At 45.9% G+C, this 27,865-nt stretch overlaps 1 protein-coding gene, 1 long non-coding RNA gene and 1 other non-coding gene across 3 annotated transcripts in view; 2 read left to right on the forward strand and 1 right to left on the reverse strand.

Annotated features, from left to right (window-relative positions):
• LOC123589196 overlaps nucleotides 1-14,512 on the reverse strand; it is a 28,383-nt gene extending 13,871 nt beyond the window's left edge. Inside the window, exon 1 of the long non-coding RNA XR_006708209.1 lies at nucleotides 13,702-14,512. This is a non-coding gene — a long non-coding RNA (uncharacterized LOC123589196). The remainder of the gene's footprint in view (nucleotides 1-13,701) is intronic.
• Nucleotides 14,513-18,572: 4,060 nt separating this feature from the next.
• Nucleotides 18,573-27,865, forward strand: part of ZNF3 (zinc finger protein 3) — a 66,770-nt gene continuing 57,477 nt past the window's right edge. Inside the window, exon 1 of the mRNA XM_045460931.1 lies at nucleotides 18,573-18,701. The gene's annotated coding sequence lies outside the window, so the exon portion shown is untranslated. The remainder of the gene's footprint in view (nucleotides 18,702-27,865) is intronic.
• LOC123589845 lies at nucleotides 25,118-25,219 on the forward strand. The gene has a single exon (XR_006708490.1). It is a non-coding gene; the product is annotated as a U6 spliceosomal RNA (small nuclear RNA).

Raw genomic sequence — 27,865 nt, forward strand, 5'->3', positions numbered from 1 at the left:
AAAGTCGGACACTCAACTGATTGAGCCACTTGGATGCCCATAAAATATTTTTTTAAAAATAGGAAAAAGATAAATCCTGGAGCTCTTTCTTCTTGCTCCACAATGGCCTGGCTGCTTGTCCCAGCTGCCACACACCTGTCACCTCAGGACACCTGTCTCCCATCAGCAGCACCCCAGGGAGCCCTGGACCCAGACCCAGCCCCACCCCATGCTGGGTCTCCCACTGCTGCCAGATCCCATTTCTCTCTCTCTTTCTCTCTCTCTTTTAATGTTTGTTTAATTTTGAGAGATAGAGACAGAGCACAAGCAGGGGAGGAGCAGAGAGAGGGGGAGACACAGAATCCCAGGCAGGCTCCAGGTTCTGAGCTGTCAGCACAGAGCCCGATGTGGGGCTCGAACTCTGGACCAGCAAGATCATGGCTCAAGCCGAAGTCAGACATTTAACTGACTGAGACACCCAGGTGTCCCCCTCCCCCACCCCGGCAATTTCTCTCTTAAGTACACCTTCTTTGGCTGACACACATCCTTCCATAAACTTCCTGAGACAGTGTGCCCATAGAGTAAATATTTTGAGACTTTGCATAACTGAAACTTCCCTTTTGCTGTCCTCGTTACTCTTTCTTTAGTTTGGGTATAAAATTCTAGTTTTGATATTATTCTTCCTTGGAATTTTGTCTTCTAATTTTCAGTGTTGCTGTTAAGAAATCAGGAGCAGGGGCACCTGGGTGGCTCCCTCGGTTAATCAGACTCTTGATTTTGGCTCAGGTCGTAAGATCAAACTCTGCATGGGGCTCTGTGCTGGGTGCCTACTTGGGATTCTGAGTCTTAGTCCTTTAGATGAGACCTCTTTTGTTTGTTTCTGGATACTTTGGGGTAGTAAGTTTCACATCGATGAGGTTTTGTTTCTTTCTTTCCCAAATTCCTTCTTGCTAAGCATTCAGCAGGCTCAACGTGTTCTGTATTTCTGTGACATTTCCCTACACTCTTTTGTTGATGATTTCCCCCCACTTCACTTTATTCTGTCTCCAAAATTCCTGAAATTCAGCTGTGGAACCTCCTGGGTTGACTTTCTAATTTCCACATGTTTTTCACTCACATTCTCAGTATATGTGCTGAAGAGAGCGCTCACTCATGTTTTCAATCTCTTTGTCATTTTGTTCTATTTGCTGGCATATTTCCTTAACCTTCTCCCTCTCTTTTTTTAAGATTTTATTTTTTTATTAAAAATTTTTAATGTTTATTTATTTTTGAGAGAGACAAAGACACAGAGCGTGAGCAGGGGAGGGGCAGAGAGAGGGAGACGCAGAATCTGAAGCAGGCTCCAGGCTCTGAGATGTCAGCACAGAGCCCAACATGGGGCTCAAACTCATGGACCGTGAGATCATGACCTGAGCCGAAGTCGGAGGCTTAACCAACTGAGCCACCCAGGTACCCCTTAAGATTTTACTTGTAAGTAATCTCTACATACAACCTAGGGCTCAAACTCACAACCCCGAGATCAAGGGCCGCACACTCCACCGACTGAGCTAGCCAGGCGTCCCCTTAACCTTCTCTTCTAATGAACTCTCCATTTTTGCACTAACGTTATTTCCAAGATACTCTTTCTGTTTTCTGACTGTTCCTTTTTTAGAGCATCCTGCAATTTCTTCTCCTATCTCTGCAGACATTAACCGCAGAGGTTGTTTGATTAAATGTTTCCTTCTGCTCCCTCATTATCACGGTTTCCTGGTCTTTCTGTTGCTGTGCCAGCTGTTACATAAATAAGCTAAAGATGGCCCCTGTGTTGTTTACTTCACAGCAGGCTCAAAGCCCACCGGTGCTCAACTCAAATTCTTACACATCCTATTGCTTTAAATATAGCCCGCACAAGCATATTTTTAGCCATGTAGGGCCTGCCTGCTTTGTAAAACTGCACCCAACATCGGCTAGCCATGGATAAGACAAACCTAGGGGCTATAAAAAGCCACCAGGTCAATGCTGCTCTTAGGGGATTCTGACCCAGAATCTCCCCACCATGCTGCTGAGCAATGTCACCTAGACATGCAAGTCCTCTGTCCTAGACCCCTCTCTCCTGAGTGGTCCTTTGCCTCACTCCCCCTCCGGGGGCTGTCACTGTCTCTGTAAGGCCCCTTTCATGCAATCCTGTGCAAGCTCCACCCAGTAAAACATGTGGTGCAACATTGCCATGTCTCTGTCCTGTGTTCCTTGATGGGTCCCAAAACCTGGACCTCACCACACCTAGCCTTAAGATAGGGCTTTCCTGGGGTACCTGGCTGGCTCAGTTGGAAGAGCATGTGACTCTTGATCTCAGGGTTGTGAGTTGAGCCCCATGTTGGCTGTGGAGTTTACTTAAAAATTAAATCTTTAAAAAAAGATGATAAGGGCTTCCCTCAAACATCCTGGCTCTCCATTCACACGTCAGTGCGGGACTCTGGGAAGCTCCGTGGAAGGCTCTGCACATGGGCAGGATTTGTCCACAATGAGCTTCCCTTAGAGGGCCTGGTGGGAACTAGACTCGACTGTCAGCGTCTAGATCTTGTCTCTTGGTTAGTGTCTCCAGGGGAAAACCCTCCAGTCTCCCTCCTGAGGAGCCCAAGCCTGACTACCAGCACTCTGGCGAGGGAGGAAAGGACTTGACTTTTGAAGGGTTCGGCAGAGGAGGCCAGGTCTGACTACTCATTCACTGACCACAACCTACCTCCTCCGGTCTGAGAGCCCACACCCCTCAGGCTACCAACCAGACCTAACTGGCCCTGGGGACCCCAGGCACAACTGAGATGAGGGAGTCAATAAGTATGTACCTCCAGAATGGTGATGCCCTCCCCCCAAGCACATGCTTTTTCCCAGAACAGGAGATGGCAAACTTCTCTTTTCTTTTTTTTTTTTTTTTTCTTTTTTGGAAAGGGCCAGATGGTAAATATTTTAGGCTTTTCGGGACACATGGTTGATGTCACAACTACTCAACTCTGCCACCGTAGCACAGAAGCAACCACAGACTCTATGTAAATGAAGGCATGTGGCTGCATTCCAAAATCACTTTATTTATGGACACTCAAATTTGAATTTAACGTAATTTTCACATGTCACAAACAATTCTTCTTTTTATTTTTTTTTCCCAACAGTGTAAACACATAAAATTCTTAGATCTCTGGCTGTACAAAAGCAAGTGGCTAGCTGCGTTCTACCCAGTGGCAGAAGCGTATGGATCCCCTTCCTGGAATATGATGGTCTAGAGATGCCTGTCAAAATCCTCTGAAGCTGTCGTTCCCTTCCCCTTAGCAAAGCCTCCCAGCGCTCATTTTTGCCTGTAGGTATAAGGGCTGCAGGTCCTCTCCCTCCCTCATGCAGCCTCCAAAATGTGCCATGGAAATTTAGACACTTAGGAATTGCCTGGGAACAGAACTGGTGGTAACAGCGACTCTAGGATTTGCTGCCAGTTTCTCCCCCGCCCCGCGGGTGGAACAAGTTGTTGATTGTTCTCTTTCCCTGGATTTTAACCAAGGTGATAAATGAGTCCCAGGGGAAGAGATCTCGGGGAAAGGTGGGTGCTCGGAGCCAGAGCCCTGACTCCCAGGCCTTACGCTTATCTGCGTCAGAACCTCTGTTTCCAGCAATAAAGGCTGTTCTAAGTGGTCCAGGACCTGCCCAGTCTCCGCTTTCACATCAAGGAAAGAAGTCCTGTCTTTCTTAGTTGCAGGGGCTGAATGGGGGGTTGGCAAAGAGAAGACCTACTTCCCCCACGTCACATGCGTCTTGGCGCGTCAGCTCTGCCAGCCGGTCTCACTTTCTTTATCTCTAAAGTGGCGACAGTCGTTCCCACCTCACTGGGTAGTTGGGTGGACTGATATATTAACATTACCAAAGTCCCTGTCACATCGAGGGGCTCCACATATGGCAATTAGTATAATTCTAATTTATCCAGGCAGGAAACTCAAGAGAGGTTAAGGTATCACCATCCAGAGGGCACACAGCTCATTCATTAGGGGTGGAGACAGGAGTAGTTTGTTTTTCAACTCCCAAACTAATATTCTTTCTTCTATCCTGCGCTGCTTTTTTCTTTGAAGTTTACTTATTTTGGAGAGGGGTGTGGGGAGATCCGGGAGAGAATCCCAGTGCAGAGTTCGAACTCATGAACCATGAGATCATGAGAACCTCTGAGCTGAAATCAAGAGTCAAAGGCTCAGTCCACTGAGCCACCCCCATCCTGCACTGCTTTAAGAGGGGGGCTTAGTCCTTTTTATTTTTTTTTTAAGTTATTTATTTATTTATTTATTTATTTTTTTTTTTTGAGAGAGAGCAAGAGCGAGTACAAGAGGGGCAGAGAGAGAAAGAGAAAGAAAATCCCAAGCAGGCCCTGCACTGTCAGTGTGGTGCCCAATGAGGGGCTTGAACTCACCAACTGTGAGATCATGACCTGAATTGAAATCAAGACTGAACCGCCCAGGCTCAGTCCTTTTTTTTTTTTTTTTAACCACACCTGAAATGCTACAGTAGGGAAGGTGTTGGGGCTGGGGGATATTAGCTCTGTTGCCTCCCTTAATTTCAGCCCCCGGGTTTGTGCTGCAGGTGACAGACCCTCTCCTCTGGGGGTTAGACACAGCAAAGCTGTGCCATCAAATGGCACAGGGGATGTTGTGGGCACCGCCCCTTGGCCGCCCCCAGCACCCCCAGCTCCACCCTGGCCCCCTCCCAGGACAGGCTCCCTTCCTCTGGGCTGAGCCACTCCACTGACAGTTACAAAGATTCTTTGTAATTTGTTTGCACCGGGAGGAGTGAGAGGAGGGCCCTGGCTATACTCAAACCACATGGGCTGCCAGCCCTGTTGACACAGAGAAGGAGCCAAGACAGATGACCCTGTGGCTTGGGGGCCCTGACTGAAAACACAGCCCAAGCCTGTGGATCAGCCTCCCTGTTTCTGGGCTACACCACACAGAAGCAGCATGGAGGCACCTCTTTACCCAGGGAGGCCTGTTTACTCGGCTGGGTGAGAGGTGTTTGCACAGGAAGGGAGGTGGCAATAGCCATCTGGCTGTTCTCTGGCTGAGCAGGAGAGCATTTGCAGGTCAGGCACTGTCTGTGTTTCAGGGCCTCTGGGGAGGCAGCCCCTGACAGTGGGCTTGCTGGGATGAGTGTCTCTTCTTTCAGAGTGAATGTGGACAATTTGGAAAAAACTGGTTGAAAAAAAATACTGTTATTTTGTTTTCCTTTAATCCAGACCCCCACCAAATAAATTGTCCAGGATCTTTCCCCCAGCCATAGTTTGCAAGGTAGGGAGAAATGCAGTTTTCAGCATTTAAAGAATGGTGAGGTTTGCCACTTATTAGGTACATTGTGGTTTAAAAAGCATTGCCAGGGGTGCCTCAAGTGCAGTTGGTACAGCATGCAACTCTTAATCTTGGGGTTGTGAGTTTGAGCCCTACGTTGGGTGTAGAGATCACTTAAAAAATAAATTAAAAAAAATAATTGAGGGGCGCCTGGGTGGCTCAGTCGGTTAAGCATCCGACTTCAGCTCAGGTCATGATCTCGCGGTCCGTGAGTTCGAGCCCTGTGTCGGGCTCTGTGCTGACAGCTCAGAGCCTGGAGCCTGTTTCGGATTCTGTGTCTCCCTCTCTCTCTGACCCTCCCCCATCTATGCTCTGTCTCTCTCTGTCTCAAAAATAAATAAACGTTAAAAAAAATTAAAAAAAATAATAATTGATAATGCTTGTCGTATCTATCTACCAGTCTGCATGATCCTCAAGACAGCGGAGTGGGTAGCCATGGCCAGAATCATCCCTATTTCATAGATAAGGAGTAGACGGTTTGAAAGGTCAAGTTGCTTGCACAAAACCACACACCCAGTAAGAGGCAGAAGCCAAGTGACTCCAGTTTGCATGTTCTTTTTTCATGGAGTCCCCTTACCTCCCCATCTGGCTGTAAAGAAAGATACACAGAGAGCTTATTCCAACATGTAACCACCTCACCACAGTGGCTTCTGGGAGACAGCCTTGCACCTCAGTGACGTGGCGGAAACCACAGGAGATAAGGCGCTGAGCCTCAAGGGTACTATGCAGGGACCATGGACCGGTCCCTGGGTATCCCCGGTGGGGCATTCGCTGGGCTCCAGTGAATGGAGAGGCTGGGGACAAACTGCGTGAAGTCATGTGTAACATACACACTGTACTGCCACCAGTGAAGTCATAGAGGCAAGGGAGGGAGTTACAGAATCACTGAAACTTTCCTCCAAGCTCCTTCACCGCCGTCTTCTCTTGGGCCGTGGCTTGCTGCATCCAAACAGGCAATGTGTCTCCCTGAAGCCACTGCCTGGGTTCCACCTACCATCCTCGATGCTTCTTCCTGGCTCATTAGCCTCCCTTTGATAACCCCAAACACCAACCACCCAAGTGGGCATCATGCTCAGCTTCCCCCTTTCTCTCTTCACCTCTGTCCCTTAAGTCCTGCCCAATGCAAATTGCTGTGACCTGTGTGACTGATTAAAACTTCTCAGCTCTGTTTCCACCACCCTTAGCCCAGCCCCTGCAACTGACCGGGCCACCACACTCAACTCCTGGTCTTTTCTTTCCTGCCACGATCAAATCCTGGCTCTTCTCTCTTCTTGCCGATCTATCCTTCAGTGACCACCCTTCTATAATGACCAATGTGTTGCTGTGTTTTGCAGCAAAGTACTCTTGCATACGTACATGCTGACATACATTCATTCACACAGAGCCCCATTCTGAAGTTAGCTCCCTCTCCCCACCAGATCTCCGTCCATCTGCTGCCTAAACTGCGTAAACTGTTTGGTTTTCTTTTGGTCTTCGTGTCCAAGGCATCTGAAGTCTGCCTGCCATCATTCTTTCAACCAACCTGCCTTTCCTTACTTTCCTGATAAAATGCTATCTGTAAGTTTTCAAGTGTTCTTCCTATTGCAAAGTCCTCCAGAAATTCCAATTAGCCCTCTACTGTATCCTTCCTTATTCTCTCTTAACATTCAGTGCCTGTCTTCGATTGTTGAAATCAGACTGTGACTCCTGGAACTGGAAGCTTTAAGGACCACGTGGTCATGAATGACAGTTCACTCCATGGCCAGCCACCCCATGCTGCCTGGACGTGTCTGTACATCCACAACATGTTTCTTCACGCTGCAATTCTCTTGCAGCGATGAGGATCCTCCTCCTTTACACGCTACTCAGATGTTTAGAGGAAGCTCTGGGGTTAGTTCAGCTGCTCCCTAGGTTCTGGCCCAGCTCTGAGATCCATCTCTGTGCCATATATCTCTCTCCTCTGCCATTTGGGCTTTACCAAAGGTAATCTGGGGGAGGCACTGCTATAAATGACTCTCAATTTGCCAGTGATTGACACTCCAATGATCAGAGAAGGCTTAGTAACATGTTGTAAGGTTGAGTCCCAGAATTTCAAAGAAGGTCGTGCAAAATTTGCATATGAATTGGGCGAATGAAAGCAAGACCTGGGAACACAGCCCAGTGGTATCACTGTCTTCTTGACTTTGGTTCTTAAAGGGTGAGGAAGGCCACCCTGTCCTGGCTGGATGCCTGTCAGAGCCACTGGAGTTGTACCGGGCTCTCCTATATATCCCTGGCACCTTTGTGTGCTGTATGTAGACAGAGATGCCTGGGCACTGACATACAGGCAGGAAAGAGCTGGCAGATGGGCCTACACGTGCAGCCTAAGTCCAAGGATCATTCAACAGCCCAGAGCCCTGAACTCATCTTGTGTCCCATGTGAGTGAGTCCAAATATATAATCACCATAACAATGGCATTACTAGTTAACCACGATAGTTCATGGCATGCCAGACACCTCACCCAGTGGCTTTATACCAGTCAACTCAACTAGAGCCTCATGACCACCTGATGGAGTAGATGCTGTTATAATCCCAGTTTTACAGAGAAACTGAAGCCCCAAGAGGTTACATAACTAGACTGAGAGTGCATAGTACACACAAGGTTAGAACCAAGGCCATCTGAATCCTATAGTGACCTTCCAGAGTGATCTCTGCTGAGATCCAGTGATCATATCCTTCCCTGATATGAATAGGCCTATAAACGGGGGGGGGGGGGAGTTCACTTGTAGGAGGATCATCAATGGTCCCAGCTGAGAAGAACCAAGCTGGACTTGACTTCCTCCTCCCTCTGGTCACTTTGCTACAATTCAACCACTGTTTTAAGCATAAAGACAAGAATCCCTATGTTTAAAATTTAAAACTAACTCTAAAAGATATCTACACCCCCATATTCATTTCAACATTATTTACAATAACCAAGACATGGAAATAACTTAAGTGTCCACAGGTGGATGAATGGATAAAGAAAATGTGATGAGAGAGAGACAGACAGACAGATAGACACAGTGGAATACTATTCAGGCATTAAAAAGAATGAAATCTTGCCATTTGGGACAACATGGATGAACCTCGGGGGCGTTATGCTAAGTGAAATAAATCAGACAGAGAAAGACAAGTACCATATGTATGATCTCACTTCTGTGTGGAATCTAGGGGGTGGGAAGTTCATAAGTACAGAGAACAGATTGGTGGTTGCCAGAGAGGGGCGAAGCAGGGGGTTGAGCAAAATGGGTGAAGGGGATCAATGGTACAGGCTTCGAGTTATAAATAAGTCATGGGGACATGAGGGACAGCATGGCAACTATAATTGCACTATACTGACTATTTCAAAGTTGCTGAGAGAGTAGATCTTAAAAGTTCTCATCACAAGAAAAAAAAATTGTAACTATGGTGACAGATGTTAGACAGGCTTATCAGTGTGATCACATTGCAATATATACCTATATCAAATCATTATGTTGCACACCTGAAACTAATATAATGTCCTATGTCAATTATATCTCAAAGATTACTTAAGGACAGGGGCTGGCTCAGTTGGTGGAGTGTGTGACTCTTGGTGTTGGGGTTGTAAGTTTGAGATTACTTTTTTTTAAGTTTATTTATTTATTTTGAGAGAGAGAGAGAGAGAGAGAACCAGCAGGGGAGGGGCAGAGAAAGAAGGGACAGACGATCTGAAGCATGAAGCAGGCTCTGTGCTGAAAGCGGTGAACCTGATGCGGGGCTTGATTCACAAGCCATGAGATCATGACCTGAGCTGAAGTTGGACACTTAACCGACTGGGCCACCCAGGTGCCCCCAGGTGTAGAGATTAGTTAAAAATAAAATCTAAAAAAAAAAAAAAAAAAAAAAAAAAGTTCACTGGGTGAGCCCTAATCCAATAGGACTGGGCTCCTTAAAAGAAGAGGACATTAGGGGGTGCCTGGGTGGCTCAGTCATTTGAGCATCTGACTTCAGCTCAGGTCGTGATCTCATGGTTCGTGGGTTCGAGCCCTGCTTCAGGCTCTGTGCTGAACGCTTCCTCAGAGCCTGGAGCCTGCTTCAGATTCCGTGTCTCCCTCTCTCTCTGCCCCTCTCCCGCTCTCTCCCTCTCAGAAATAAATAAACATTAAAAAATTAAAAAAGAAAGAAAGAAAGAAGAGGACATTAGGACACAGACACACAAGGGAAGGCCATGTGAAGACAGATGGACAGGAAAGACAGAAGACAGGCATCTATAAGCCAAGGAATGAATCCTGTTGACATCTTGATCTTGGATTTCTAGTCTCCAGACTTTATACGATGGATGTCTGTTGTTGAAGCTGCCCAGTTCATGGTACTTTGTGGTGTTTTGTTTTGTCTTGTTTTGTTTACTGTTTATTTATTTTTGAGAAAGAGAGAGACAGAGCACAAGTGGGGGAGGGGCAGAGAGAGAGAGGGAGACACAGAATCCGAAGCAGGTTCCAGACTCCGAGCTGTCAGCACAGAGCCTGATGTGGGGCTCGAACCCATAGAACCGTGAGATCATGACCTGAGCCAAAGTTGGATGCTTAACCGACTGAGACCCAGACACCCCCACACCTACCCATGGTACTTTGTCATGGCACCCCAGCAGACTAACACAGCCTCCCTCAGAGGCTCCCCATTCAGCCTAAGCCAACCTGGAACTTCTGGCAGAACCCTAGGGGAGAAGCTTCCATTGCCCCTTTCCCGTGTTGCTAATCCTCCTGCCCTGTGCTCTGGCTTGTTCTGGTGCCCAGAAAGCAAGGCCCTGCACCCAGGTAGCCTGACCATTGTGGAGGTAGGTCACTTCACGGTCCACTTCATGTGGACCTCTCACTTCATGTTCGGACTCTGTGCTGCTGTCCATGGAGCCCAAGAGCTGCTCAACTGTTACTGAACCACATTCTTGGCTCATTTGGAGTTTACAGTCCATGGAGAGCCCCGAGCCTTGTTCACCACTATTGCTGTCAAAAAGCCACATCTTCCACATCCAGTCCTTTCTGACTTATTTTTTCCAGGCTGATGTTCCATCTCGGATGGTGGCCACAGGGGTGTGTTGTAGACTTTTCCATCTGGATGCAGAACGTTTGGCTCTGTTAGATTTTAACTCACCCATTCCCTATTTGGGGTGTGGGTGTAGGGCTTGCTTTTCCACCTTCAACACGCAAGTTAACACTGTTAGCCTCGGTCATACACAAATCTAACTTTCTGTCACCAACATTCCTATATATAACATTGGTAAAACAGGAAAGAGTTCGTATAAAGCATATATAAGAGGATCCCGTTGAATAGGAAACAGGGCGGAACCCAGTAGTAGCTGCTCTGGAGAGTACATTCAAAGTTGCTGTGAATTTGTAAGGGGCGCCTGGGTGGCTCAGTCGGTTAAGCATCCAGCTTCAGTTCCGGTCATGATCTCATGGTTCACGAGTTTGAGCCCCGTGTCAGGCTCTGTGCTGCTGGCTCAGAGTCTGGAGCCTGCTTCAGATTCTGGGCCCCCCTCGCCTTCTTCCCCTCCCCCACTAGTGCTCTGTCTCTCTCACGAAAATAAATAAAACATTAATTTCTTTTTAAGTTGCTGTGGATTTGCCAATATAACTTGGGTCTGGTTATTCAACCAACTAAAAACCCCATCCGATTCTGCCCTTACCTGCCTCCCGTTCATTTTGCAAGCACTCACGGAGGGCTTGTCTCCTTGGAATAAGATCCATAAACACACTATCTTCTCTATAAAAGCAGAATCTCCAGGTATTTTTCCTTTGTACCCTGCTCGAGCCTCTTCATTTTAGTGTTCCGAGATGTAATCATCAAGCCTGTTTTATTCCAGGCACGCCATCTGTAATTTTTCAGACTTGCAAGTCTTAAATATACATCCTCCTGGACTTCCCCTTCTGGCCATATGGCAGCCAAGATGAGCAGAGAAACCCTCCCCATATAGCACACTGACAAATGATGGGTTCCATGCAAAAAAGCATCTTCTACTAATGTGTGAATGGGCTGGTGGGAAAGTAAGGGAATCCCTTGGAGGCCAGAAAAAAATGACAGAAAGCAGCAATCCAGAGGGATAAGCACACTGTAGAGTGACTTTTCCCTAGAGTGTCTGCTCATCTCTGGTGCCCAGAACATGGGTTTTAACAGGTGACACACCAGGGGGATAGGAGACAAAACCAGGGACCTGAGCCTTCTGCCTAAAGCTACGAACCTCTAAGGACAACACCCTGAAAGGTGAATCGAGGCACCTGGGTGGCTCAGTTGGTTGAGCATCTGACTTCAGCTCAGGTCATGATCTCCTGGTTCGTGGGTTCCAGCCCCGCGTCAGGCTCTGTACTGACAGCTCGGAGCCTGGAGCCTGCTTTGGATTCTGTGTCTCCCTCTCTCTCTGCCCCTTCCCTGCTCATGCTCTGTCTCTTTCGGTCTCTCAAAAAGTAAAATAAAATGTTAAAAAAAAAAAAAAGAGTAAAATCCACACCAAAGAAGAAAACCATAGGGATATGTGGCTATTCGGGCCTTGGAAAATTCCTCAGCACAATGCCACCCTCACAAAGATTTGGTACCTGAAATCACACTATCTGGGTGACCCAAAAGATCTCTAGCTAAAAATTTTTTAATCTTTTTTTTTAAGATTTTATTTTTAAGTAATCTCCACACCCAGTGTGGGGCTCAAACTTACAACCCCAAGATCAAGAGTTGGGTGCTCCACCAACTGAGCCAGCCAGGCATCCCGCTAGCTAAATCTAGTTTATAGTGACCCCAATGTATTAATATTCCTGGGTATAAAACTGAATCAAACAGATTCTCACTATAAACCCAGGGCACACCTGCCCCCCACAGGGACAACCCTGAGGAGCTCACGACAGGACGTCACTAGACTTTCATTTGAGGAAACACCCCCAAGGGCCCTAGTGCCTAGTGTCAGCGGCCTGTTAGGGATGCCCCCCATTAGTCTTAACCCCACCAGCTTTCACATCACAGAAGTCAACCTTGGGAGCCCACAGTTTCTGGAATGCTCTTCAGAAACTTTTATTTGTTCAGGGCAGCCTGCCAGGCCTTAGGTACGGTATTGCTTTGTAATAGTAAATCATTACATTTAGTGGTACTTGGAGTTCTTTCAAAACCCTTGTACGGATGTCATCTGATCTCATTAGCTGAGCTCACTTGCCAACAGCAAACTTAGGGTCACCAGGACTATTTCATGTAAACCCTCTGACTATTTGTGGGCCCGGCAATCCTCATTTCTTGGAATCTGTCCTTAGGAAATAATCAGAGAGGTCTTCAATGATCATGAACAAAGATGTTTTGCCTTTCCCATAGTGCCACTGGGAAAGGGTCTTCTTGGATTATTTACTTGTCTCTTTTCCCCCATACTGATGTAAGTGCCATTATTCCCTCTTCCAGTTAAGATTATGATTAAAAGAACAATATGGGGTGCTTGGGTGGCTTAGTCGGTTAAGGGTCCGACCTTGGCTCAGGTCATGATCTCATGGTTTGTGGGTTTGAACCCCGCATTGGGCTCTGATAGCTCAGAGCCTGGAGACTGCTTCAGATTCTGTGTCTCCCTCTCTCCCTCTGCCTTCCCCCACTCATGCTCTGTCTGTCTGTCTCTCTCTCTCTCAAAAATAAAAATAAAAAAAGATAAAAATAACAGTAACCAGGATAAGCAACATGCATTGAGTGTTCACTGTGTGCCAAATGCTTTGCTATCAGACACTTACCTCCCACAGAGACGTTGTGAGGTCAGTATCACCATTATCAGCTACCAGTTATTATCAATCAATAATTATCAGTTATTAACTATCATCATTTTACAGATGAAGAAACTGAAAGCTTAGAGATAGGTTATTAAGAAGCCCCAAACACATAACTAGTTAATGGTGGAGTTGAGACTTGAACTCAGCTCCATTTGACTCTAATTTGTACACTTGGAATAAGTACACTATGCCTGGTATCTGGTGAAGCTTAAGAGGAATTCAGCAGATTCTTTTTTTTTTTTTTAATGTTTATTTCTGAGAGAGAGCGAGAGAGAGAGAATGAACAGGGGAGAGGCAGACAGAGAGAGAGACAGAATCCAAAGCAGGCTCCAGGCTCTGAGCTGTCAGCACAGAGCCCGACATGGGGCTCAAACCCACGAATCACGAGATCATGACCTGAGCCGAAGTCAGGCACTTAACCCACTGAGCCACCCAGGTGCCCTGGAGTTCACCAGATTCTTCAGTCATCCCATGGATTAAACAATGTCTCAGAGAAGAGTGTCCTAGATATTTAAGCTTCATGTCCAGTGGGGCAGAACCTGTTGGTCAGTACTCAAATTTCTGCTCGTTCTGCCCTAAGGAGCTCAGCTGTCCTATTTTTCTCCCTGTTGGCTACTTTTGCTCAGGTTCTTACCTTCCATACAGCTCACAGATACCATGCCCCAGGTAGTGAATCTTCTTACATCTTAGCCAATCATGATTGGCTAGTTCCATCCTCTAAGCTCTGATGGTTCTTGGCGTGGCTATGTGATTCTCTTTCTAGCTGAAGAGATGTGAAAGTCTGCTGGGAATGGGGGTGGGGGCAGAATTATGAGATTTTCTAACACAAGAGAGAAGGCAGCCCAGACTCTTTTGCATCTCTGACATCTCAATTCTGTGTGGCTTCTGGGAAATGTTTTCCATATCTTTGGGAAGGAGAAAGGTTTTTCTCTTATCCACAAACCTGTCTGCATCACTCCCATAATCACACACATCTGACAGGTGCTTCTGGAAGGTTTCTCTCAGTGAAACCTGCATTCTCACAGTGCAATCCATTATTTGAATAGCAAATATTTATCAGAAGTACTTGTGGGCACTAGGGGTGGGGTTGGGGTGGGGAGGATTGACATACATAAAGAGAAGTCGATGCTCAACGGAATAAAAACTCTGAGAGATTGTTAGGATCCTAGAAGAAAGGGGATGAAAAGAAGATTCTGGACAAAGCAGAGAACTTCAAGTGGGGATAAGCATTAGAGAGCTGGCTGGGGAATAATCCCTAATGGCTGAGATGACTGAAAATGTTAAATATTCACCTTGAGTTGATTCCAGTCTGCACTGTTATAATCTCCTTCATTTATTCAGAAACTGAAGGTTAAATCTATTGTGCACAACGATTTTATGTGTCATGGACCTTTCGTAGGTCTGGAAACTGAAGAAGAAGCTGTTCCAGGCCTGAGGACCCAGCAGGCAGTGGTACTTAGGGGCAGGAAGAGGTGGGGGGGAGGGGGTGGCAACAGAGCTGACCTCAGAGCAGGTTTGAGACAACTCCCTCTTCTACTAGCAGAGAGGGACCTCTCTGCAGAAGAGGGACCCCACACAACCCTTCCTGCTGCCCTGAGAAACCTGCAATCAGGCCAGAAAAATGTGTTTATGTGCCTCTGGATTTATGCACCTTTTCACTTTGTATTTTGGTGACCCACACCTTAGTCTAGTGTCTCCTACCGGACTTCTTGAAAAATTCTTGAAGACCAGCTCAATGTCACTTTTATATCCTCCAAAATCAAGCATAATACTTGATACATAATAGGTGATAAATGGCTATAAATAAAGTCTGCCATAAGTCTGTGGTGCGGCCCAATAAATTAAGTATGGTCAATAGAAGGGCATTTGTCATCCTTCTGGTGTAAGTAACTTAGCTGCAGAACGAAGATAAGAATTAAGTCTCTTTGGGGAAAAAATATGGTAATAGATATATTTTTAAAGTTCATACCTATTAACTCAGTAAACCCACTTGTAAGAGCCCGTCGTAATTAAATAATTCAAAAGACATTTGCATAAAAATCTTCATTCAAATGTTTCTTCGACTAGCAAGACATTAGAAGTGTTCTACGTGTCTAGAAATAGAGAAATTCTTTTTTTTTAATTTTTTATTATTTCTTTAAAGTTTATTTTGAGAGAGAGAGAGATAGAGAGCAAGCCAGGGAGGGGCAGAGAGAGAGGGAGACAGAATCCCAAGCAGGCTTCGCACCCTCAGCGCAGAGCACGACACAGGGCTCAAACTCGCAAACCATGAGAGCATGACCTGAGCCGAACTCAAGAGTTGGACACTTAACAGACTGAGCCACCCAGGTGCCCCATTTTTTTTAAAGTAACCCCTACACCCAAGATCAAGAGTTACAGGTTCTACTGACTAAGCCAGTCAGATGCCCCTAGAAATAGAGGAATCCTAAATAATTAATGGTACAGTTGCTCAATGGAATACTATATAGCTATTAAATGATAATTATCCATTCTGTGAGGCAAAATGTGAAATGTTAATGATATGATATTAAGTGTTTTTAAATAGTACACATGAGGGGCGCCTAGCTGGCTCAGTTGGTAGAACATGGCAACTCTTGATCTCCGGCTTGTGAGTTTGAGCCCCATGTTGGGCATAGAGATTACTTAATAAAAAAGATTTTTTTTTTTCAACGTTTATTTATTTTTGGGACAGAGAGAGACAGAGCATGAACGGGGGAGGGGCAGAGAGAGAGGGAGACACAGAATCGGAAACAGGCTCCAGGCTCTGAGCCATCAGCCCAGAGCCCGACGCGGGGCTCGAACTCACGGACCGCGAGATCGTGACCTGGCTGAAGTCGGACGCTTAACCGACTGCGCCACCCAGGCGCCCCTATAAAAAAGATTTTTTTTTTTTAATTTTTTTTTTTCAACGTTTATTTATTTTTGGGACAGAGAGAGACAGAGCATGAACGGGGGAGGGGCAGAGAGAGAGGGAGACACAGAATCGGAAACAGGCTCCAGGCTCCGAGCCATCAGCCCAGAGCCCGACGCGGGGCTCGAACTCACGGACCGCGAGATCGTGACCTGGTTGAAGTCGGACGCTTAACCGACTGCGCCACCCAGGCGCCCCAATAAAAAAGATTTTAAAAAAAGGAAATGGTACACAAGATTTCACATCAATCAGACTGGGCTATTCCAGGTGGCAAGAAACAAAGTTGGGTTCTTTTGTTGGCAAAGGATTTATTGTAAGGACACATGGAGACATAGGGCCACCGGGTGCACTGACCTCTGCAGCAAAGTCGAGCAACCTCAAAGACAAAATGTTGTTTGGGGCCTGAAAGTTACTCAGATTGTCACCTCATTCTGCTGTGGGCCCTCGGCACCAGATGGCCCTCCTCTGTGAGCTCTGCCATGTGGTGCACCAGCCCCTCATTGTCTTTGTTTCCACGACTCAGTTTTTCTCTCTATTCAAACCTCTGTTTACTCATGTCTTCTATGCTTCTATCACCTAAAGGCTTCGGCTTACTGATTTCTTCTTGTGCTGATTTTTTTTTTTTTTTAAGTGAACACTGTGCTACACTCACAGCATTTTTTTAAGTTTATTTTCTTTAGTAATCTCTACATCCAACATAGGACTCGAACATATGACCCTGAGATCAAGAGTCACATGCTGTTTCGACTGAGCCAGTCAGGTACCCCTTGCCCTCCTTTCTGATTGTTTCAATATGTATCTCCCATTTAAACTCCCCCAAGAAAGGGAATCCAATGCTTTACTTTCCTACTGTTCCATTAGAACTCTGAGGCCGGGCTGCCTCCATAGTTCCAGTGGTCAGAGTATATCCAAGCTCAGCTTCCATCACATGCCCAGACCTGATCCATTCAACTCCGGTGCAAAAAGTGGTTACACAGCATTAATGTGGCAGGTACTTCAGGCTTCCCAGCCACCTATCCAATACAACTGTAGTTCTGAACGATGTTTAAAATAATAAATGAAAAAGGTGTACCTGGGTGGTTTAGTCGATTAAACATCCAGCTCTTGATTTCGGTTCAGGTCATGATCCCAGAGTCATGAGATGGGAGTCCCAAGTCAGGATCTGTGCTGACAGCACAGGGCCTGCTTAGGATTCTCCCTCTCTCTCTCTCTCTCTCTCTCTGTCACTCCCTCATGCACGAGCTCTCTCTCTCTCTCTCTGTCACTCCCCCATGCACGAGCTCTCTCTCTCTCTCTCTGTCACTTCCCCATGCACGAGCTCACTCTCTCTCTCTCTCAAAATAAATCAATAAACTTTAAAAATAATAATAAATAAAAAAGATATGATATGTATGAAAGCAGAGAGGAAAGGGATAAATTAAAGCCATCACATTCTTGTTAGAGTAGAGGGATTACAAGTGATTTTTTTTTTCCTCCACTTTGCAAATTTCATTTAAGGATACTGTAATTGCCTCTTAGTTTTCACGGGTTTGGTTTTGTTTTGTTTTGTTGAGACAGAGAGAGAATGAGTGGAGGAGGGGCAGAGAGAGGAGAGAGAGAGAATCCTAAGCAGGCTCCATGCTGAGGTGGGAGCTGGAGACCGGGCTGGAGCTCACCTCACCACCATGAAATCACGACCTGAGCCAAAATCAAGAATTAGATGCTTAATCCACTCAGCCACCCAGGCGCCCGATCAAGTTTTTTTGTTTTTGTTTTTTGTTTGTTTTTCTTTTAAGTAATCTCTCCCAAGCAATAGGAGTCGTGCAACCACTACTAAGTCCAGTCTCTCTCATGAACCTGACTTGGAATATAGAGCAAAGTTACAACCATTAAAGCCTGTGGTCACCCTTACACAGAAGGCAGAGCAAGGTTGACTTTCCCAGCTAAAGGTGAAGTGAGAATTATTGTAGGTTGTGAAAGTACCCTGAAGGCAAAAGTGTCTGTTATTACTCTGAAAACTCCTCTTAAACTGCTGTAATACCATATGCCACATGAGCAAAACACAGAATCTTGTAACTACTTTAGTTATGGAAATACGTCCTTTGTGCATCAGGCCAAATACTGGAAAACCCCACGCACTTCATTGACTGTCATCTCCAGGGTCAGCGAGAAGCTACCATGGCAGTTTTATGAAACCAGCCACCCCTGGCTTCACTTTGATCTTCCTCTGTTTACATACCCCTGTTTCAGTTCCTTGGCCACAGACATACAATTACTAAGAATTATTATTGCTTGATAAGAACTATAATTACTACAATGACTGCCCGAAATGGAAAGGGCAGGAGAGAAATCGAATTATCATATGGACTGGTGTCTGAGCTGGGCCGTTTGTGTCTCGTAAGCCTGAACCCCGCCTCCGGTCCATTCCCAGAATTAAGTCCCGGCGCACCCGCCGAGCGCGGTAACCTTAAGACTGGAGGCTTGAGCACCGAAGGCAGGAGCAGGATCCAGCGATTCGGGAATCGAGATGCAAATTCCTCCTGCGCTCCTAGAGAGGACCCGGAAGCGCAGCGCAGTCCCGGAAGGCGAGATGCTGACACACTTCCTGTCTTTGTGACTCATTGTGTCTGTGTCGAGGCGTCGGGAGGGCCTAGGTCCGTGTGCAGCGCCGTTCTGCCGGCCTGAGCCCCAGAGTCAGCTCCCCTTTCTCGCCCAGCGCCCCCAGGCTGCTTCCGGGGCTCACGGTGAGACTTGGGGCCGGCCTCTGGGGAGGGCGGGCGGCGCCGCAGGGTGTGTGCGTGAGGGTGGGCTCTGCAGCTGCGGCCCCGGGGTCCCTCCAGGAGGCCCGGGGGAGTGTGGAGAAAGTCCAAGCCCCTGGCCCGACGGTTGGAAGCGCCGTCCCCCGGGAGACGTCCCGCCCCGCGCCCGGGTCCAGGCGGGGAGGGGGTGAGGGTCTAGTGGCCGGGGGTACCCGGAGCCCTGGGGAGAAGCCGTCTGCGGGCCCTTTCCGGGCCCCTAGTCCGCAGTGTCGTCATCGTCCTTTGACGTTTCTGAGAACCGGGTCGCGAGCGAGCCGACCCCTGTCTGATTTTACTGCCCGTCCTTCGTCGCCATTTGCTTTGATTCCAGTGGGAGACTTTTTTTTCGGGGTCCTTCAGGACCTCGAGGTGAAAAATGAGGAAGGCCGAGTAATGGACACGTTTTGAGGTGCCGCTTACGTGTTTCCAGATCACCTGCTTCTCATCCCATCTCCACCCGCGAGCGGTGATTAAAGGATATTGGAAGCTTAGAGTGGATAAAGACATGGTTCGGAACTAGTAGAGATTTTGTACATCCCACTTTCTCTTTCTGCCTTATGGAATATTTTGAAGACTTTTAAAAATGATCTGTCCGGAAGATTACGTGGTTCCCCCAACCCCCTCGGTTCTGGGTAGTTAACTCTTGCTTGTCTTCGAGTGGGTGAAGAGTGAAGGGAATTTGTGGAAATTGCACCAGGCCATCGGGGAGACTGGTTGCCCGAGTGACCTTGTATTAGTGACCTAATACAGGACTCTTCTCCAGCTCTCAGTTTTGTCATCGGTAAAATTAACTCGATTTTCTCAAAAGGCCTTCCCACTTTGAAATTACTTGATTTGGCCAGTGCAATCGGAAAAAAATTGAACTACAGTTTAGCCTGAAGCTGTGCCCCTCCCTTCTCTTTCCTGCTGTGCCTCCAGGACACAATAAGATACTTTCATTTTAGAGAGTGGCTGTTACATGGCCTGGGACCAAAGAAAGCATTTATTGTACAGGCCAGTGCTAGGCGGATTGGAGGTGGTCAGTAAATACTTGTTGAATTGAATTGTGGAGAATTCATTGTAACCAGATCAACAAAGTACTGTTAGTATATATGCTGGCCATATGTGGAGAAATAGCTTTATTACAAAGGGAACCATAAGGATAATTTGCCCCAGAACATATCTCCAAGTTTATATTGTCTCTGAATCACTGTGCAAGATACCCATTCATTATTTCAGGCAGTTTTCCCCAGTCTTAAAGTACCAACAAGGAAGCTAGCTACTTAATACACATAGTCTTTTGCTGATTCTCTACTTGATCTAAACATTAATTTTTTTCTAACTTTATATTGCATCTAAATACAGGTGAGTGCTATGTTAAATTTTACCTTTTCATTCTGGAGTAGTATTGGTATTCTTTGGGTAGCTGGCTGTCTTTTAAAGGGAGCTTTTTCATGTTAAAAAAAATTAGGGGCACCTGGGTAGCTCAGTCGGTTAAGCATCTGACTTCGGCTCAGGTCATGATCTTGCATTTGTGAGTTCGAGTCCCATGTCGGGCTCTGTGCTGACAGCTCAGAGCCTGGAGCCCACTTTGGATTCTATGTCTCTCTTTCTGTCCCTCTCCTGCTCGTGCTCTGTCTCTCAAAAATAAATAAATGTTAAAAAAAAAAAATTAAAAAATTTAGGGCGCCTGGGTGGCTCGGTTGAACAGCTGACTCTTGATTTTAGCTCGGGTCATGACCCCAGGGTCGCACGATCGAGCCCTGCATCGCGCCCCATATCACTCCAGGCTGAGCGAGGAGCCTGCTTAAGATTCCCCCCCCCCACCGTGCAGGCGCATTTTCTTACCCTGTGTCTCTAAAAAATTCAAAAAAAAAAAATATGGAGTGCCTGTGTGGCTCAGTTGGTTAAGCATCTGATTGCGGCTCAGGTCATGATCTTGAGCTTCCTGAGTTCAAGCCCCGCGTTGGGCTCTTTGATGTCATCACAGAGCCCACTTCAGATCCTCTGTCTCCCTCTGTCTGTCCCTCCTCTGCGTGTGTGCTCTCTCTCTCAAAAATAAACATTAAAAAAAATTAAAATAATAAAGTAAAATAATTTTTTAAAAAGCTTAACAAAACTTAAAAAAAAATTTAAAGCTCTGTTCAAAAAAGGGAAGAGAGGGTGCCATTTGTTTAAACTTTCAAGACTATGCTCTGGAAAAGATACTGACCTGCTTAGAAAATAGCCTTTGGAATAAACCGAGCTTGTAACTCCAAGCCCTTTTTGTAAGAAAATCGTTGGTATTTGTCCTTGGTGACAACGGGTGGCTGGGGGTAATCTTATCTAAATCGGATAGGGTGTCAGAATGTTTTTCAGCTCAGAGGGACCCCAGAGGTAGTTTCCTACTCCCCTCCCCCATTTGACAGATAAGGATACCGAGTGCCAGAGAGGTTGAATAATTCACCCAGGGATGTGTAACTTGTTTGTGGGAGACTAGAGTTTAGGTATTCCAACCTGTGCTGCTTTCACTGTTACGGGAATTCTGTTGCTTAATGTTTTAAGCAGGCTGAAAATTGGAAAGTACAGTCATAGCTCTTAAGTTTGTGGAAAACAAGGTACTCCTCTACCGCTTACTGAATGCCAGACGCTGTTTAAAGAGCTTCATAGATGTTAACTCACGTAATCCTCACGACAACTCTTGAGGAAAAATTTTTTTTATTCCCATTGCACAAATGCAGAGAGAGATTAACTTACTGAAAATGATCAGCTGGTAAGTGGTAGGGTAGCTTATTGGAGCTTCTCCAAATAGCCCCTGGGGCTAATTTGAGGGCAGTACTGAGTGCTGTATGAGTGGGCAGAAAAATACCACACTGTAAATTCAGCAAGTATTTCTTTAAAACTAGGTGTTTGCAAGGAATCATACCAAGTGGTCTAAGAAGTACAAAGAAACATTCCCTTGGGTGCCTGGCTGGCTCAGTTGGTGGAGCCTGCAACTCTTGATCTCTAGGTGGTGGGTTCGAGCTCCACGTTGGGCATAGAGCTTACTTTAAAAAATAACAGTTAAAAAAAATGAAGAAACCTACTTTAGCAATTAGTCCAGTTGAGGAGGAAGGCGTGAACAATTACATTACAGAGAAAGAAATACAACTTCCATGGCAGATGCTTGGCAGAGAGCATTTGGGCCAGAAGTTTAGAGAGAGGAGAAGAGGTTGTTTGCTCAGATCATTTGAGAAACCCAAAATAAACTCAGCCCTTCCCACTGCTGTTGTGACTTTTCTCTTTGCCTAAGTAGGAGCAGAAATGTTGAGGGATGGGGGAGAGGGCCTCATAACTGGGGGAAGAGGGAATGTGCCTATGCCCTCATCTCTGCCCCTTTGGGTCTCACTTCCTCCTCAGAGTCTCTTCCTATTGAGTCCCACTGACCCAATAAATATCCTACCTTCCCCCCACCCCCCCCAAGCAAGCTCTGTGCCCAATGTGGGCCTTTGAACTCAACAACTCCGATGTCAGGAGTCACATGCTCCACCAACTGAGCCAGTCAGGCACCCCAGGAAGTATCCCAGTCTTTAAAACTCTGGCCTAGGTGTGGGCACAAATCAAGATTCCTTTCCTTTAGCCTCCTTCGTATAGCCGAGACAGGATAAAATTTTCATGAAAATATGAAAATTTTTCTGATGCTAGACTAATTTCTACACCAGTCCTCCTCAGTTGCCCCTGGTTAGATTTGAGATGATTCCTACTTGTGTCTCCTGCTGTGTCTCCTTAGCCACACAGCTCCCTGGTGAAAACAGATGGCAAATGAGGCCCATTCCTGGGTGGTGATCCTTCACAGGCACCTTCAGAAGCCTTTCCCCTGGGAAAGAACCTGTGTGCACACAGAAGCTCTTCCTAACCCCACGTGTTGGGACAGAAGGAGTTTGGCATGATGGCTAGAGCTTCAACTGAGGGTTCCTAATACCAAATCCTACCTCTGCCCTTTAATTGCTGTATGACCTTGGGTGTGTTATTTAACGTCAGTAAGCCTTAGTTTTGTCATTGTAAAGTGATATGATCATCGTAGCTCCCTGCTAAGATTGTTCTGTGAAATACTTAATATCTGGTCCATGGAAAGCACTCAACGAATATGAGTTCTTATGCTTATGCCCCTGAATGAATGTTCTTGAACAGTGATGAGGGGCAAGTGGCATTTTAGCTAAGCTCTAAAGGATAAGTAGGATTTGAAAAGGCCAGAAGACTGGGAGAGGAAATCCCAGACATCGACTGTGATGTGAGAATAGGATGGTGATCAGGATCCAAGGCATATTTAGGAGCTTCTCCTTTTGTGGATGGAAAAGGTTCATGCCGGAGAGGGAAAGAAATTGATGCCGATGGTGAACTTGAGAGGAAACTGGGACCAGGGACTGGGGACTGGTGACTGGAAAGCTATAGAGGTTTAGGGGTTCCTCCGGTGGCTCAGTGGCCAAGCGTCCGACTTCAGCTCAGGTCATGATCTCACAGTCTGTGGGTTCGAGCCCCGTATTGGGCTCTGTGCTGATAACTCGGAGCCTGGAGCCCTCTTGGGATTCTGTGTCTTCCTCCGTCTCTCTCTCTGCCCCTCCCCCACTTGCCCCTCATTGGGCTCTGTGCTGACAGTGCAGAGCCCACTTTGGAACTTCTGTCTCCCTCTCTCTCTTCCTCCTCCTCTCACACTCTCACTGTCTCTCTCTCAAAAACAAACAAACATTTTTTAAAGAGAGAAGAAAGAAAGAAAGCTATAGAGGTTTATGAAGTAGGGGGGGAAGGGGAATAAAGGCAGGAAACCAAAGAGCGGAAGCCAGACCTGACAGAACTAGGTAATTACTTCTTCCTGGTGCTTGGAGACTGAATGCGTGTAAGGAGAGGAATCCAGAAAGGTGAGATTCTGAGCTTTAGTGAGTGAGGTATCAGTAGAATATCTGATCGCTAATTACCACTAAAGGGAAACAAGAAGTGACAGGGGAAACGGCAATATTTTGAGTAGCTCCTCTTTCTCCTCAGTTTAGCAGAAATAAACTGCCAGGTTCTCTAGCAGATAAGTACAAAGAAGTCAAGAGTCTTTGTCTTTCAGGGGCTTAAATTTTAGTTGGGAGGTGATAGGAACTGCAACCGAAATAATGATAATGCAAGGAGAATATATGTGGCATAAATAGGAACAGAGAAGGTATTGAGGGTGTTCAAAAGAGGAAGGTATCTTAGTTAATCTGGAACGGCAGACGTTTTACATCTGGAAGAGTACGTAAAAATTTGACCAACGAGGTTGACGTGGTCGAAACTGTTCACAGCGAAAGTGTGACGATGGGATATCACACCCTGTGCTTGGGGAACATGAATGGCCAGAGAGGCTGAAACACAGGGCATCACGACGAAGAAGAGCGGGGGTGGGGTGGGGGGTGGAGAAGACTGGAAAAGTAAAGTAGGGTGTGTTCTTTGAACACTAAATTGGCAGATAGCAAAAATTCACGGGCGCTAACTGGGGAGAAAGAGATGCCCGGAAGCGTACTTTGGCAATACGGCAGTGACCTCGCTTGGTTCCTACTGGACCTGGGAGAGATGGAAGGTAGAGAGACTATGGCACTGTGGCACAGATAGGGAGCCGGCCTTAGGGTGGTGGGAAATAATTGTGGGGGGCACAGCAGGACAAGGTAGTCTTTCTTCTGACTTTTCAGAATGAAATTGAAGAAACTAAGGCTTTTAGGAATTACTTAGCCTCCGGTTGGGAAGACGCTAGCCAAAGGAGCGATCTGTTGAACTGCCTGTCCCACTGCCTCTTCCTGTGGGGCAGCTTTCCTAACGAGGTCTTGGCTGTTCTGATGCCCTGGCTTCAGGGCTGTCTCTTCCCAGACACGGCCTTGTTGACACACCAGTTACTTCCCTGGCTCCTCTGGCGCTGATGTTGAAACTTCCTTAGAACAGTTGGCACCTTCTGCTTTGTACTGAAATTATTTGTGTAAAAATGGGAATCCTGCTTCACATCTTTGTATCCCCCTCCGTCTAGGAAGGCACTTGGCATATTGTAGCCTTGGAGAGGGAGATGTTTAAGAATTTAGTCATAAGGACTTTACCAAGGCTGCTCTGAAGTTGTAAAACGTATTGACTGCAGCAAGGAGGGTGGGGTGCAAAACCGTTCTGAAGGAGATCAGCGGGAAGGGCTGGGGGGTGGTTTGCACTGGACTTGACCAGCTTAAAATCGCAGAAAAAAAATGACTGAATTCCCACATTTCTGTTTATTTCTATGTCTGTAGAAAGCCTTTTTGAATATAACGTTTTTTGTTGTTCCTAGAGTCCGCTACTTTAATAAGGATTTTGATTTTACTAAGGACAAAAAAAGTTAAGATAGAAAAACCAACCCTGTGAGAAATCTCAGATTAAAACAGCCATCGCCAGTGCTCGCTTTGGCAGCACATGTGGTCAAATTGGAACGTTGCAGAGATCAGCATGGCCCCTGCGCAGGGACAACGCAAGATGCTGAAGCGTTCGATTTAAAAAAAAAAAAAAAAAAAAAAATCACCTCCCAGCTTTTTTTTGGACACATTCCTATCTGTAAAAATTATTTATAAAAATTGTATACATGTAGTATTATACCAGTATTTTATATAACAAAACAAGGATACATTTAATTGTGCTATTCAAAAAATACTTTTGTGTTTTAATTGTACATGATCCCTTTTCTACCAAAATTACCAAAAAATTTTTTAATGAGAGCCATGTAATTAAAAATGCTTTCTAGCTTAAAGTTCTTGGCTTTGGATGATAGAGCAGTTGAATGCTCTGTCTCTAAAACCTGAATTTGATGATGAGACGAAAAAGATACCTCACAAAGATTTGCCAGTTCAGATGGAAACATTGTCAGCTCTGCTTAGTAACTATTGGTCCTATCCACCACGCAAAATTTTTGTTGTTGAAATTCAGCTAGTACATTTCCGTTTTTCAGACACTTAAATCATCTGTTCTTAAAACCTAATCAAAAGGTGGCATGCCTAGCTGGTTCAGTCGGCAGAGCATGATCTTGGGGGTTGTGAGTTCAAGCCCCATGTTGTGCATAGAATCTACTTTTAAAAAAATCAAGGGGTTCTTGGGTACCTCATTCGGTTAAGCATCGGACTCGATTTCGGTTTAGGTCATGATCTCACAGTTGATGGGATTGAGCCCGTGTCGGGCTTGGTGCCACTGTTAGCGTGGAGGCTCCTTGGGATTCTGTCTCTCCCACACTGCCTCTGTCTTTCTCAAAATAAATAAATTTTAAAAAAGAATCAAAGGTGTTTTAAGTGGTTTTTTTTTAAGTTGTTTTTTTTTTTTTTTTTTTTTTTGAGAGCAAGTGCATGCATGTATGCAAGCAGGGAGACAATGGTGGGGGGGGGGGGATTATCCCAAGCAGGCTCCACGCTGACGGTGTTGTAGGCATCGACTTGAGGCTCAATCCCACGAACCGTAAGATCATGACCTGAGCCGAAATCAAGAGTCCGATGCTTAACGGACTGAGCCACGCAGGTACCCCTGTTTTAGGTTTTTAAAAAACAGACTTTTGGGGGCACCGGGGTGGCTCAGTCCATTAAGCATCACTCTTGATTTCGGCTCAGGTCATGATATCATGATGGGATTGAGCCCCGCACTCACAGCATGGAGCCTGCTTCAGATTCTCTCCCTGTCTCTCTGCCCCTCTCCCTCTCGTGCACTCACTTGTTTGCTCTCCTCAAAGTAAATAAACATTAAAAAAAGAAAAATCTTCCTTAAAAACACAAAAACAGACTTTTAAGATCTTAAAATTCTTCATTTGGAAGATTTTATACAGTGTAGAAAGTATAAGGTTTTTAAGTATTAACAGATGATTAGGTTTGTCCAGGATACTTAGTATCATCTCTGGAAGTTACAATTACATAACAATGTCCGCCCCCCTATACACTTTTTTTTTTTTTAAGCAGCTGCCGTGTCACTTATTGGTTGATTTCTTGTTGAATTAGTTTGACATTCGTTCTTACCCACTAATCTGCGTGAGTGAAACCTCGCTGTAGGTAGAAGCTTCATCTGTGCCACTTTCTTAACGTGTGTTTCCACTGTTTGCATTTCTTCGAATTGTGCTTTTTCTGTTGGGAGTCTTTAAGCTGCTGGTCTTTTTTCTTCTTTTCTTTTTTCCAGATGTAATTGACATATAACATCATATTCCAGGTGTACAACATAATGGTTTGATATTTGGGCAAAACGATAACAATAAATCTAGTTAACATCTGTCACCACAATTACAATTTTTTTTTCTTGTGATGAGGGTTTTTAAGGGCACTTAGCAACTTTCAAGTATGCAATACAGTGTTATTCACTGTAGTCCCTTGTTGTACATTATGTTCCTATGACTTCTTTAAGACCTGGAAGTCTATCATTTGAGCCCTGTCACCCAGTTTGCCTGCCCCTGTACTTGTCTCTTTTATGAAGACAAGATTAGTTCAAGCTGGATAAAATAATCCATTATTTCACATAACTGGTCTCAGGTAAACTGGGAGATACCACAGTACCTAAAAGTGAACAAGTGAAATGAGGAAATTTTGGCAGCCCTCTGTGTGGGGGAGGGAGGTTCCTGCTTTTTCCTTGGGACGTACCCTGTGACATGTGCCGGTTCGACATTTAACCAAGGGCGGGTGTTAATGTCAATTTGTAACATGCCGTCTGTAGAATGGCACTGGCGGTCGTGCCTCCCTGCTAGTGCTGTTGTGTCCGGAAATAAGATGACGTGTGTACTGCTTGAAGCCTGGTACCTGGCGCCCTGCCGACACTCAGCTCTCTCTGGGACGAGCACTTAGAAACATGGCGTCGTAACCTGCTGTCCTGGAGGTTAGGTGTTCAGACTCAGGCACACACCCTAAGGGTGTTATTGGCCTGTTGGATGTTTCTCTCTGCACGCTTTTTTTTTTTTTTTTTTTTAAGGGGCACCTGGGTGGCTCAGTCGGTTAAGTGCCTAACTCTTGATTTCAGACCAGGTCTGATCTCTCGGTTCATTTCTTCAAGCCCCACCTTGGGTTCTGCATTGACAGTGTGGAGCCTGCTTGGGATTCTCTCTCTTCTCTCTCCTCTCTCTCTCTCTCTCTCTCTCTGTCTCTGTCTCTCAATAAACAAACAAACAAAAAAACTTAAAAAGAATTTAT

Source organism: Leopardus geoffroyi, chromosome E3, assembly GCF_018350155.1.
Source record: "Leopardus geoffroyi isolate Oge1 chromosome E3, O.geoffroyi_Oge1_pat1.0, whole genome shotgun sequence".
In the NCBI taxonomy this organism is placed as follows: Eukaryota; Metazoa; Chordata; class Mammalia; order Carnivora; family Felidae; genus Leopardus; species Leopardus geoffroyi.